Source organism: Manis javanica, chromosome 3 (assembly GCF_040802235.1).
Source record: "Manis javanica isolate MJ-LG chromosome 3, MJ_LKY, whole genome shotgun sequence".
Classification (NCBI taxonomy): Eukaryota; Metazoa; Chordata; class Mammalia; order Pholidota; family Manidae; genus Manis; species Manis javanica.
This window is the reverse complement of record NC_133158.1, coordinates 106,974,027-106,988,834: the sequence shown is the minus strand read 5'-3', so window position 1 is coordinate 106,988,834 and position 14,808 is coordinate 106,974,027. Positions and strand designations below refer to the sequence as shown.

At 34.8% G+C, this 14,808-nt stretch overlaps 1 long non-coding RNA gene across 1 annotated transcript in view; it reads left to right on the top strand.

Moving 5' to 3' along the window:
- Nucleotides 1-14,450, top strand: part of LOC108409389 (uncharacterized) — an 88,862-nt gene extending 74,412 nt beyond the window's left edge. The window contains exons 4-5 of the long non-coding RNA XR_005059810.2: nucleotides 1,996-2,130; nucleotides 13,113-14,450. This is a non-coding gene — a long non-coding RNA (uncharacterized lncRNA). The remainder of the gene's footprint in view (nucleotides 1-1,995; nucleotides 2,131-13,112) is intronic.
- The last annotated feature ends 358 nt before the right edge of the window (nucleotides 14,451-14,808 follow it).

Genomic DNA, 14,808 nt, shown 5'->3' with positions numbered 1-14,808 from the left:
TATAATTGATGTAATATATTTAACACAAATGTTTTAAAATAATAAACCCATTATTTTGTGTTTTTTTTTCCCTTCACTAGCTATCATTAAATAGATGCAAGAAACTGCCTTAAGAGATGGGAAAATAGAGCTTGGATATAAACAAATCCATAATTATAGGGTAACATAATAAGGGCTTAGATGATGTAGTAGTATATGAGAGAGGCCTCCATCTCTTCATGTGTGTATCACTGCACACACAAGTCAGAGATAGTCTTTAAGAGATGTCACTGACAGTGCAAACATTTACTTGTAATTTAACTCTTTTTTAATGATGTGAACACTCATTTATAAGAATGAGTCTAATCAGTAAATCTTATAAGAAACATAGCAAAATTGGCATCCAGTAATATTAACACCAGTTAAATTAGACCTAAAAGTTTAGAAAACACTAATGGCATTTAAAAATACATATAATTTATCAATGGATTTCCCTGTTAGATCAGATTTGTTTACTGTTTTGAAAATAAAACTGCAAATATGGAATCTGTGTCTGAAACATCTAATGTCCCTCTAATGTCATTAAATTTAGGCATACCTTCTTATCAGTACTGCCAATTTGCACTCAAGGAAAATGAAAGAAATGAATGAAAGATATGACTCTAACTTGTCACACAATAGACTGTATTTAACAAATTATAATTATTTACTTTCTGATTCTTTTTCAAACAGAATGCAACTATTCTCAAGGCAGTAGTTGTATTTTCTTTCAATGATGTTATAACTAACTTCTAGCATAATGTCTGGCCCATAACATAATTGTTAAGTATACTCCAACTAACTGAACAACTTTTAGAAGGATCTGCATAACAAATCACTAAAAAAGAAACTTCTGAATAGAGAACATTGTACACCTATTATCAGTCCCAGGGACGGACTCCAACTACATAGAGGATTGGTAGATCATTATTATGCTAACTGCCAGAAACAGAAATCAAAACACATCTTCCCACTGCATCCTGGTATCACAATAACCAAGAAAAATACAACACAGTCAGGCACTGGATAGAACAATGCTGCACTCACATAAAGAAGCTTCAATAGTGGGTATTGTTTCCAGAGCCAACAGATCTCTTGGGGCAGGGCAGTTCACCTGTGCACACCCTCCTGTGCTGTGCTGAAAGGACTCTGTCCCCTCCCATGAAGGACAGATTATAGCAGAGAGGTTGACAAAGTGACATAAGATCACACACTGAAGTAGAACAAGAGAATATGCACTGAAATTGAACAGGGAAAAATATCCTCACACAAGATGGTAAGCTTGGCACAGCCTGTGAGGGCTCTTTAATCTCTTGGTGAGGAAGTAGCCCAAGCCCAGAACCCATCCTTTCAGCCAAGTGGGTGGACAAAAGACTGTGTGCATGAAACTACATTTCCCAATAATAAAATTTAAAAAATTACTAATACTTTTTAAGCTAGATATAGGGATGGTGGTAGATACCTGTTTATTAAATTTTTTTTTCAAAAGCTAAAATATCTTAGAATAATAAAAACATCATAAGAACTAGAAAGTTCTTACTTCTAAGGTCACTTGCAGTTGTGTTTTTCAAAGCACTACAATTGGAAAGAGAAAAATGATCCCAATCCAATGACCAAAGAAATTGTAGCTGAACAGATTGACAGAGAAGTTGGGGTACTACCCACTTGAAACAGGCCAAGAATCTCCAGTTTTATTTCAAGATGCATTCATCAATTTATTTGATGCATTTGATTTTGTAGAAATTTTGTAAAAGGAATAAATAAGCTTTCTGATTAAAACACAAGCCATAAACCTTAAGCATATGCACCATCTTCTTCACCATTTTAGAAAACACTTTGATAAAAATAAGCCACATTACTACTTATTTTATTTTATTTTATTTTATTGTAGTATTGTCCTAAGTAAGGTGAGAGACATTTCATGATTTGATACAATTTCCTGCTTTAAATGTAATCATATTGTTTTAAATGTTTCAGGATTGAGAAAGTGGAAATCAAGTGGTAGAAAGTTTGTTAGCACTGCATGAGCCCTTTATGTGTGGTGATGAAGAAAAATGGAGACATTGTAGCAACAAGACCTGCAGTATCATTTAGTGGTCTTTATTTCTCCAGGTAATAATTATCAATGCTATGGCATTTGTAATTAAATTCAAAGGCTGTTGGGAGTCATAATCTACTTAATTACAAGCTGGGGAAATGGAGCATAAGAGATGAAATCATCTAGATCACCTAGATAAGGCTAAGTAGACAGCAGGCAAAGACAAAGGTTTCCCACACCTCTCTCACACTCTGTCCTCATTTCCTTCTCTACTTCATCACAGAGCCAACAAGAATTGTGAAATAACCAATGACCAAACTTAAAAGTTTGGCAGTATATTATAATAGAAAACCAGTATTTCATTACCACTATTTTTTAAATGTTTTCACCAATTTAAGTGTTAAAAATAGTCCTTCAAACTCATTGGCATTGAAAATAAAGGCATTCATTGAGAAATTCAGGTAAGAAAATTGAAGTTGTTATCAGAAATAAATACTTATTATGCTCTAAATCCCCTCTGAAATATGTTGATATATGTGCTTTTATTCAATTAATTGTCAATACATTTCATCAATACTGAATTATTTAAAGTGGGTTCATTATATGTTCTATAACATATATGAAACATCTCCTTAAAAACTGCCTTTTTGGTATCAGAATTGTTTTCACACAGTCAGCTTCTATAGAATGCGCACATGAAAATCCGATAAATTTGTTTCTCTATTTGCAAACGTGGCTGAAGCCCTCCCAAACTGCTTGATCTTAATTAGGGGAAGAATGTTTCCAATAGGAATATCTGCACTTCCCCATACAGAAAACTTGATAATTGTATTAGAACTTGTTTATTGTTGTTGCCACTGGAATGACTGAAACCTAATGGAAACTAGGTTAAAGAAAACAAATATTTTATTGCCTTATGTAGCTAAAAGTTGAAAGAATGATAGATTTTAGGCATAGGTGGACCCAGTGATGGAGGGTTGTTTTTCATTCAGTCACATTTTCTCTCTCTTGTGTTCTTTATGACTTGGTTTCTTTCTCAATCTTTTTCAGTGAGATTGCAAGACAGCTCCCAGTTCACCCGGTCTGCATGATTCCAGAAAATCAGAAATACAAGTGCTCTTACTGTTACCAGCTGAGATGCTATGCTGTTTTTTCTGGAATCATGTCTTGAAGGTGATGAAAAATTAGGCCAACAGACAGGAGTATGGAGCAACCAGAAAAGCTTTTAAATCAGAAGGGACTCCAAGCGAGGATGGTGTTTGGGCAGCAGTAAGCACATCAAGGGGGACGTCCTCATGGCTGCCTAGGACCTGTTTCTAGGGCTTGACTAGGGGATCAGAAAACCCCCTTGTTTCTCAGGCTGGCAGTTGTAGGCTGTGGTTTCTTTGTTCAGTGTGCTTTAGTTCCCCTTTTTGTTTCCTGTTTCCGGTGTTTTCATTGACCATTACCTAGCCACCTTGTCCTGCCTACCCATTCCACTACCTCCTGTTTCATTACCCTGCCAATACATTTTCATATTCTCGGTGACCCAGCTTCTATTATATGCCCGCTGCTACTTCAAGCAATTTCTCCAGGGTGATGGAGTTTTGTGGGCAGTTTTGGTAGAGCTGCACATTGGATAGCCCCACTATAGTCTCATGCTATTGATTTAAGCTTTTCTTAAAAACACAAGATTTTAGGCAAATATTAACATAACAAGCATTAAAGTATCCAAACACACACACACAAAATTTATTCATTTATTCATTTTTCTGTTCAATAGAAATTAATTAAATAATTACTATGGGTTTGATATAAATGTTATAATGTGCTCAATTCAGGTATAGGTATCATGTCCTTATTAACCTTCTTCAGATCATATGCTGGATCATTATTTAATCAAAATATTTCAAGACTGAAATGTGGAAATATGCAATTAATAAGAAGGGGAAAAATACTTTCTAGAAAGTTAATACATTGAATAATTATCTTCTATTTTGTTTTCCATTGTGTTCTGATGTCTCAAAACTTAAATAACTTTGGATCACCTATTTTTTAATTCAGTAGGGGGTACTTGTGAAGTTAATATCAGATTCAACATGTTTTGAATTACCTCAAGAAAATTAATTTGGTTTTGTGAATGACTTTAATTTTAACATACGAATTTTGGGGGACACATCCAGTCCATTGCAATAGTCTAAATGGTAATTAAATTCAATGAATTTACTTACTTTTTGACTTTATACAGATGTTTTTCAGTGCTATAGACAGAATATATGTGTATATTATATACATATATATGTAATATATATTTCAATCTAATTTTCATTTCATGATGAGGTAAAGTGAGTTGTTGGACATGTTTTTTTCAAAGATAAAATTACACTATATTGCAAACAATAAAGATTTGGAATGGTATCATCCATAATTTTCAGAAGATAATCAATAGTATCTATAACCTATTTTATAGGCCACTGTAAGGTAGTGAATGGGGAAAAGTGCCTCATATTGTTAAAAAATGTAATAGACATGTATGCTAATGCCAGTGAAGTTTGTTTAATGCCCTTGGGCAGGTGCATATCTAAAACAAACTAAAGTGAGCTCTGTATACATCTGAACCCCATAACTTTTTCAGTGTTTAGGAAAATTTCCTTTAAGGTTCTTTAACTAAATTCTATAGGACAAACAGGAAAAGCAAGTCCAGGTAGGAACAGCATTTCTGAAATTGTACTCTTTAGAATGTGTTTAAAATTGTCACTCTACATGGCATTAACAAATGTATTCAATTATTTTATGAAAATCTGTCTAAATGTTAAGAAAACAGGTACTGAATATATAGATATCTACTAAGCATTTAAATCCCTTAACTCATCCAATTTTATTATGCATGTTCAGTATCAAACTCTTAACCTAATTGCTGAATAGGAGAGTGACTTTGCAAATGCTGGTCTGTAGAAATCCAACATTACTTCATGCCAACACTGGCAATGTCTCATGGGATTCAAAGTTCTGAGTTTGGGAAATTTTGGAGATGGAAAGGTTAAATCTGGTTAGGGCAATAAAGGGAAGCTTGATAATGTCTCTTGATTAAACTTGGGATAATGGCAATGATTTTGGTTAAGGGACTACTTGTGTTGATGGGCCTGACATCCCAAGAGGAGGTAACACAAGAGTAAGAGCAAAGTGAAAATGTATTTGCCATGCCTGAACAGCCTGACTTTAAAGGTAGTATAAATATATAAGACTTGTAAGTTTATCAATTATAGCACTTTCTGTAGCAAGAAAAAAAGAGTGGCCCCACCAATAGTGGCTTAAAAAATATAAGGGCATTTTACATCCGTATATATATATATCCACATATACATGTATTACATTATACATTACATTGCCATGTATATTATACATTACAATTATATTATACAATATACAATATACTACACACACACACACACACCTATGATTAGGAGAGTAAAAGTTTTAGGAATTTTTCCTATTTCTGCTCTGCTATCCTGTTTGAGTCAGCAGATTGTTCTCAGGACACAGTTTATTTACTATAGCCCCAGGTGCCACATGCTAACAATCAATTACTGTCAATGAAGATGAAAATGTTTTGTTCCATGTGTGTGCATGTGTGCGTGTGTGTGTGTGTGTGTGTGTGTGTGTGTGTGTGTGTGTGTGTCTGGATTGGGGAACAAGCACCTGCTTTATTTACAAGTCAGAGCAAGCAAGTTTCTTAGGTTTCCAGTTTGGAAGATTAGAAGATATGTTTGCCATTGAGACAATAAATAAGAGCAGGGAAGGTTACTGGACAGAAAATCAACAATGACTGTACAAATAAGTTAAAGCCCAGCCAAGAGGTAATTCAATAAGCCAAGGAAAAATGTCTAAGTGAAAAATGAGCTAAGATGGTAGGAGTTAGTTGAATATGAGAAAGATAATAAAAATATTACAGTTTGCATGGAAATTATGTAATTGGTTCAGGTCAGGAAGACAAAAGAGATTTAGGGCTCTCAGTTGGTTCTGAGAGTGTCATCATGAGTAACCAGAGGGTATGTCAGTGGCGTTAACTGAAGTCAAAGTCAGCATCTGCGTCAGCCGGTAGACTCCTGCCTCACAATCTAGTCCAAATGTTCTTCTGTAGCTTGTGCTGATGTGAGTAAACTGCATGCAGAAGGTCCACATTCAGGGCTCTGTGTCCTCTTTTTCTCATGTACTTGCTCGCTCTGGTCTGGTATCTCCAGTAGGTGTGCTTGCCCCTCAGTGGGATCGCAGGCCTTAATCTAATTTCACATTCTTGGATGAGATTTGTTGTGACTTGGATTCTAATAATCCATCTTGCTTTGTCCAGCCTCCCAAATCAGGTCTAGAATTATGGGCTTGTGGGGTTAAGGGTATCTCAGAAGATTTATTTTCTTCTGAAAAGGTGAAAGCAGTGTATTTGAGTTGGAGATGTAGTGAGGTTGAGATTAGAAGACTTAAAATGATGCAGACTGGTAACAGTTTAGAATTGCGGTCATAAAGATCAGAAGGGGTGTGAAACTCATTGTGCAGATTGAGACTTTATCAATGTGAGAGTTGAAGACATAGACATGGGTATGTTTAAAGTTGCATCATATATTACACAGAGCATTTATTTTTGAATAAGACAAATTTGAGTTTTCATTCTGCCTTTTACATTTTGTGAATTATGGCAATTTTTCTACCTTTTTCTTTAATGTAGTAGACTTTTCATGTAAGTATGTAAACATCTCTACTAGGAGAATTGTGAAAACTAAATTCCACAGTCAATATAAAATGAATAACATATCTGTACTATGTGGATAATGAACATTTAAATCACTTGGAAGAAAACACAATAAAGAGAAGGGCATATCAGTCAATTATTTAAAATCTCTTTCTCCGGTGACCAATGGAGTTTTAGCTCTGGCCCATCACACAGTGGATCCAGAAGCTCTCCAAACCTATACTGTGGTCAATTCCCCAGTTCTGGAATGCATTACTGAATTAGACATATTCAGCAGCTGGTGGAATTCACACATTGGTTCCCTGACTTGTAAAGTAATGGCTGTTATATTGAGAAAGACTAAGTGGAAGCCACTAGTACTGTCTCTACCTACAAAACAGTAAACCATAGAATTACTGCATTGCTGGATGGGTTACAGATTAGTACCATCATTAAGAGCTGGAAAGATGCAGGGACTGTGTGATTCCCATGGTGTTTATCCACATTCAGCTCTCTTATTTGGCCTGTGCAGAAGATAGAGCTTGGAGAAAAACAGTGTCTTATCATAAGCTTAACCAGATAGTGATTCAAATTGTACTTGTTGTATACACCAGATGTGGTTTCATTGCTTGAGCAAATTAACACATACCCTGGTACCTGATATGGAACTATTTATTAAGCTAAAAAATGCACATTACTCCATCTCTGTTAGCAAAGACTACCAGACATAGTTTGCTCCTGGTTGTTAAGGTCAGTAAGCCATTCTCACCATCCTGCCTGAAGAGTATTTCAGTTTTCTAGCTATATGACATAATTTAGTCATATAATTTAGTCAAGAACCTTGATCACCTAAATCTTCCACAAGATGTTTCATTGGTCCACTACATTTAAGACATTATGTTGTCTGGAGCTAGTGAGCAAGAACTAGTAACTATTCTAGACTTATTAGATAGATATTTGCTTTCCAGAGGGTAGGAAATAAATCTGACAAAAGTTCAGGAACCTTAAACCTCAGTGGAATTTATATGTATGAGGACATGGCAAGGTATCCCTTATAGATGATATAATAATTTATTATATCCCTCCTACAACCTCCTACAACCAAAAAAGAAGCACAACACCTAGTGGACCTTTTGGACTTTAGAGGCAACACATACCTCATTTAGTTGTTTTATTTACTTAGTGACCCAAAAAGTTGATAATTTTAAGTGGTACCCAGAACAAGAGAAAGTTCTGCCGCAGGTCCAGGCTGCCACGCACACTGCTCTGCCACTTCAGCCATATGATCTGGAGGGTCCAGCGGCGCTCGAAGTGTCAGTGGCAAATAGGATGTTATTTGGAGCCTTTGACAGGTCCCAATGGGTGAATCACAGCGCACACCTGTAGGATCTGGGGGCAAAGTCCTGCTGCCTTTTTCAGATAACTACTCTCCATTAGAGAAACAGCTTTTGGCCTGCTACCAGGCTTTAGTAGAGGTTAAACTCATAATCATGCGTCATCAACTTACCATGCAGCCTGAGCTACCCATTATGAACTGGATATTATATGCCACACTAAGCCATGAAAACAGCACATACAGGAGCATTCCATCATCAAATGGAAGTGGGATAGATGAGATCGGGCTTGAGCAGTCCCTGAAGGTGCAATTAAGTCACATGAAGAAGTTGCCCAAATACTCATGATCCCCACTCCTGACACATTGCTTTCTTTCTCTCAGCCTGTACCTAGGTCCTCATGGGTACAACATGCAGGCACCATCCATAAATGGACAGCTGCCGGCCTGCAGCCCCTTTCTGAGATCCCAGCATTTCTATTGTTAGTTTATTGGACAATGATGAAGGGACTTTATGTTTTTGTTTCTATTGTCAAAATAAAAATTAAGTGGCTTCTTTTATGATCCCTTTTCCCATTCTGCAGTAACAGAGATAGGAAGAAGGAATTATATCTTGTTCATGACATTTGAAAAAGCATGAGAAGCATGGAGCAACAGAACAACTTTGCAGAAACGCCCCCACCCAAGGAGCAGGATGTGCAGAAAGGAAACTTGCAGATTAATGCTGCGTTCTCAAAGGTCTATGGGGAGAGGTGCAACGATGCTCATAATTATAAAATCTCAGCCATCAGATCTCCTCAAAGATTGAAGATAACATACTGCATTAATATTTATTCTAATCTAGATGTAGTGGCAGATCAGAAAAGTCTAGCATATTGAAGGCAGAGATAATAAGTATTATCCCTCTCTAGCCCTGTGTAATTCACTGATTGAGAAAATGGTCTTCAGTTAAAGCAGTAACAATGCAGGTTGTGTTCTAATTAGAAAGCAATGATGTTACAGCAATGTTACAGATAATAATAGTGGTGTTTTGAGATTAACTTCTATTATACAATTGTAAATCATGCATGATCTATGATACTGGGAAGAATATTGAGTTAAAGGAATAGGTCTCTAAATTTTGAGTTAATTTGGCCAATACATTTCATTATAGGCATTAACACATTAAAAAAATAAGTAAATAATATACACTGGCTTTTTTAGTAATAGGATCATGCCAAGAATTGGAAAGATTTATGATATCAGAACTAAAGTACAGATGAATGACTAACAGCAAGTCTCTACAGGGATTTAAATGAAGATCACTTGTTGGAGAGGAAACAATAGGGGCACAGATTCTCACTCATCATATCCTTGTCTTTAAAATGATGAACTGAATAGTGGAAAAATGATTTTTTCCAATGTAAAATGTAGAAGAATTAATTATGTTTATTAATGATTTTACAGATCTCAACCTTAGCCATAACATGGAGTGCTAAAATGTAAATGTTTGGACTCAACCACTATTTATAATTCACACTGCCCTTTAGATCATTTCAAAAATTATATTCATGGCACATGTGGACTTTGATAATCTAACTTTTCCTTATCTTCCACCATCTTTCAATGCTTCTTTGCCATTATGATCATTTTTACTTTTACTCAATATATATCCTGTATTTTACATCTTAAAGACTACACAAGTACAGATTTCGTGTACAAAATATTAGGATGTCACCTTATTAATTTTTATTTTCAAATTCTTGTTGCAGGTGTTAGTTTAGAGGGACACTTATCTTTGCTGCATAATAATTACCTAACACAAATATTGCCTTTGTACTAATTCTAGGAAGGGTAAGAATGTATAATCTTCTCTATCTTTTGTACAGTGTTCAATAAAAATATAATTCAAGCCACATATGTAATTTAATATTTCTTATCAACTATAATTAAAGGTTTATATTTTTTAGATTATATTAACTTTTATTTTAATCTTAGTATATAATAAAGATACAAATTGTTATTAGGGTATTTTACATTATTTTTCATACTAAATTTTTCAAGTTGTTTTGTATGTTTTGCTTAAAGAACATGGCACGTATTCAATACAAAATATGACTACTGTACATTACTATAAAATACAAAGCAAGTCATATGTATATATGCTTAGTGATTTTAAACTATACAGAAAATACCACTTCATAATGATTTAATTTTTTCACTTGATGTTTGTATTTGTTTATACATATATATGTATATCTATATATATTAATCATTATTTAGTTGGAAGCATTTCATAAAAGCTCTGAATCCCTTTGTTTCTATGTCTATTTCTCTTTCTCTCTATACACACACACACACACAAATACTTATCTTCATTTTTGGCTATTTTGTTTTGTCTTTTTTGCCAGATTAAAAAAAATGAAATCCAATAATAAGACTGAAATTTTTAAGAAAAATTATGAGGCTCTGAATTATTTTATCTTGCTTTAGAGACCATTTACTCTTGGGAGACATACGGTATAGCCAACTCAATCTAATCTGAGTTGAGCCATTGAACTGATGGGATTTAAATTATTGTGCAGGGTTATCTATTTCCATTTTACCCTTAACTTCCAAGGAGTAGCCAGCCCTTCAGGGTTCCCAACAGGAAAACTACAGATGTTTACCAAGGCACCTCCCCCTGGTGGACCCTGAGCTACAGTTGTGGTCTTCTAGCCTCATGAGGCCATGGAACAAACTCCTTCACCATATCAACATCTAGACTGCCACTTAGAAACTGGGAAATGACTCAGGGAAAAAACAAAGCCAAATTTAAAATCTCTTCTTTGCACTTTACTCCTGTACTAAATCTTATATCCTCTAGTTCTGATTGTTTTATTAGTGCTCTGATGCCTTCAAATAAATGTATTTCCTATTATTTTTGTTGGGAGATTTGCTCTCACAGAATCTAGTCTGCCATAGCTGGAAAGAGAGGTCAAGTGTGCTGTGTTTGATCTGTATCTTAGTGTTTATTACTGGGAGAACACTCTCCAGGTGTTGTTAGCTATGATTATATAAAAAGTGACACTCCTGAAACAGCTGGTCAACATCTCTGCCACCTTTACTTCTAAGTAATAAAGGCTAATAGAAAAAGCTTATAGGTTTTATTTTTCATGTAAGTGAATTTTGAAAGCATGTTCATTTTGATATTGGTCACTTGTCAATTACATTATGATTAGATCACTATTGTTACTTCTAATCGTGTAAGTGGTTAAACTATGCATAAAGTCTGTACTACTGTAGAGATACACTACAAACTGGATGAACAAGTTATAAATTATCTAACAAAACCTTTGTCTTTCATTCCTTAGAATAATCCTTGACACTTGATTAGATTATATTCATAGGTACTGTTATGGAATTGGAGAATTATAGTTGCCTACAGTTGAGCTATAATAGTAAGTTGTCTTACCAGGAGGCCCAGTTCATTTCTTTCAATATGTACAGAGAGATCCTAAAAAGGCACAGGTGAAAGTATATTTGGCAAAGAGAACACAGTTCATGGTCATTCTCTTCTACATAGAAGTTAGGTTGTCACTGAGGAGATCAAAAGGACTCACCTACCTTTAAATTAGTATTGATTTCAAATGTTCACCAAAAAGAAAAATTTAATAATTATGCATGTCCAGTTTGATTATATCAGTTTTTGACACACTCAAAGTAGTCAGTGTATTAGTATTTTACTAGTGCCATAACAAATTACCATATGCAGTGTAGTTTAAAATAACAGAAATTTACTTTTTTATAGTTCTGGAGGATAAAAGTATAAAATCAAGGTATCAGCAGAATTGGTTCCTTCTGAAAGCTCATAAAGACTCTTTTCCATCCTCTCTTGCAGCTTCTCCTAACAGCCAGCATTTTTGGCATTACTTGGTTTGTAGGGGCCTTATTCTAATCTCTTCCTCCATCTTTCCATGACACTGTCCCTGTGTCTCTGTGTCTTCACATGCTGTGTTTCATAAGGATGTTAGTGATAGAGGATGAGAGTCTCTACTCCAGTATGACCTCATTTTAACAAATTACTTCTGCAATGGCTCTATTTCCACATGAGGTCATATTCAGAGGTATTGGGGGTTAGGGCTTCAACATATCTGTTTTTTGGGGGTATGATTCAACCCATAATAATCATTATGATATCATTAGAACATTGTTTAAAAAAACTGTAGGATAGGCATATAGTCTTTGGGCATCTAGCACTCCTCAAGCCCATAGTTCTCAGTAAACATAGTTGGCATTTATCACTCTAATTATGTTAGTAATATTCTAACAAATTTAATTTCAGGAAGATAGAGTTGTAGTCATAGAATAATATACTATTCATTAAACTAAATCATACTATTTAATAATATACTAAATTGGAAATCAAATCTGAATTGCTTGGCTATTGGAATTTTCAACCATGTAGGATACAATAAATAATCAGTTAAGAACTTGATTTGAAAAGCAGCAACATAATCTTAAAAAACTGTAGTTTATTATTTAAAGAGTAGTATCTTGATTCATACTATCACTTTGAATTACTGTATTTCAAAAGGAATTGTGTGTTTTTTGTTCTTTTTCTGAATCGCTGCAAAAATATTCCTTTGATATTAATCCTGTGTTGCCTTATATGACATGGCATGACTTAAATAAAAATTCATTTAACTTGGTGAAAACTTTACAGTAAAAAGAAAAGGAAAGCAAGCAAGCTGTTTCTTTGTAAATAAATGCTCTAAAGCATACCTCTTTTAGCTTCAAATAGAATTTACTTCTGTGTAATAGACATACATTCATGATATTTATGTGATATTTGGTTCATTAAAATTTCCAGAGGCTGAATGATTTAACAGATGGAAGTTGCTTTAAAGTGAAAATATTACGTGACATTCTATCATAAACAAGTGTAAGGCATATTCTCCTACAGAATATATATTTAAAGATAGAATCACTAAAGTAAGTGAAAGGCTTAATGTGTCAGTTAAATTCTTAGTGTTGACATGAATATTATCCTTTTCTTTCAGTTATAGAAGACAAAAACCACTAAACAATTTTCAAGTAAGCCTTCAAGATTGCAGTCAATGTGCCTCCCTATGAAGAAAAAGAGGAAAGCATATCTTTTTGTTTGCCTTTTTGTCTATTTATATGTATAATTAAAGTAGATCAATATTTATTGAGCAAATCATATAAAAGTACAACACATTAATTTCCTTATTTCTCAAGACTAGTAAACACCTGAAATTATTCTGTTGTGACCATTCTCATTGGTTCTTATAACTTAAAGAAATAGATCAATTATAGCACAGCCTGTTTTATAAACAGGCAACAATTTATCACCAAGTCAAATCTGGTATCTCTTCAAAGTAATACAATATGCCACTTGTGATGGTTAATTTTACATGCCAGTTTGACTGGACATGGTGTACCCAGATTAAACATTATTTCTGAGTGTGTCATGACAGTGATTTTTGAATCAGATTAGCATTTGAATCAGTAGACTAAGTAGTAGATTTTCCTCCCCAGTGTGGGTGAACACTTCCCAATCCATTGAAGGCCTGAATAGAATAAAAGACTCTTTGAGCTACGACATTTCATCTCATGTTTCCCTGTCCTTAGACTGGAATTTGCACCATTAGCTCCCTTGCTTCTCAGACTCTCAGACTTTAAATGAATTACACCACCAGTTTTCCTGGGTTTCTAGCTTGCAGACAGCAGATTAACTCTTCTCTTTAGACATGGCAATAATTAGTGAGCAGTTTTCTCAGAATGTGCTAAACAAAAGCCAGATTAGAATTTATTGAGAAGCAATTTATAGAAGTATAAGGATAGAGATAGGAGAGAAGCAGATGGCTTTAAATGATATTTAGAAGACAAAAATGACAAGATTTTATGATTCAATTTCTTTGAAAGTAAGGACAGAAAGATACTCACAGATGACTTCTAGATTTCTGGCTTGATGACATTAGAAAAAGCATAAAACCTAAATGTGATTTATTCCCACTGGGAGATTTAAACATTTTAACAGTAAGGTATTAACAAAAGGCACATGGTGGAAAATATATGAGGAAGCTTCTGAGGCTGAGAGTGGGAGTTGAGGGGGTGGTATTGGTAAGTGCCTGGCTATACCTGTTAAAATTTTTTTTAGACCTACCAATGAAATTAAGACAAATGTAAGAGAAGGCCCAATGTGGATATAATTGGCTTACGGGACATACAGGAAAGAATTTGAACCCTGTAGTACTCAGCCAATGAGGAACCAGGGGAGGGACTCATGTACTAGGGAATAAATTACTTGGCGCCAACACCCTCAGGTGTGCCTGCTCACCAGACACCCGATCTTGCAAGACCATCATTAAAGCTTTGCTCCGCTGTTCTCTTTGTCTCTGTGTCCACTTATTGAATATGGGCTAGTGAGTGTGTTTCTCACAGTGGTGTTGACATTCTCTGAGAGGACCAGTTTTGGGAAGGAGGATGGTAATTATGAATCTGTTTTTGCATATGTCTGAGTCACCTAATTGGTAATTACTTTCATAAGCCATTGGATGTGCTGTCTGATGTTCATAAAAGAAGTCTGACTACAAACATTTTCAGAAATACTTAGTGCACAGATGCTAACTGAAATCAAAGTATAAAGCAGACAGAGGACTGCGTGCATGGGTCAGGACCATATGGTGTGAAAGCAGACTATTTTAAGCTGATGAGAGGTATTCAGTTATGGAA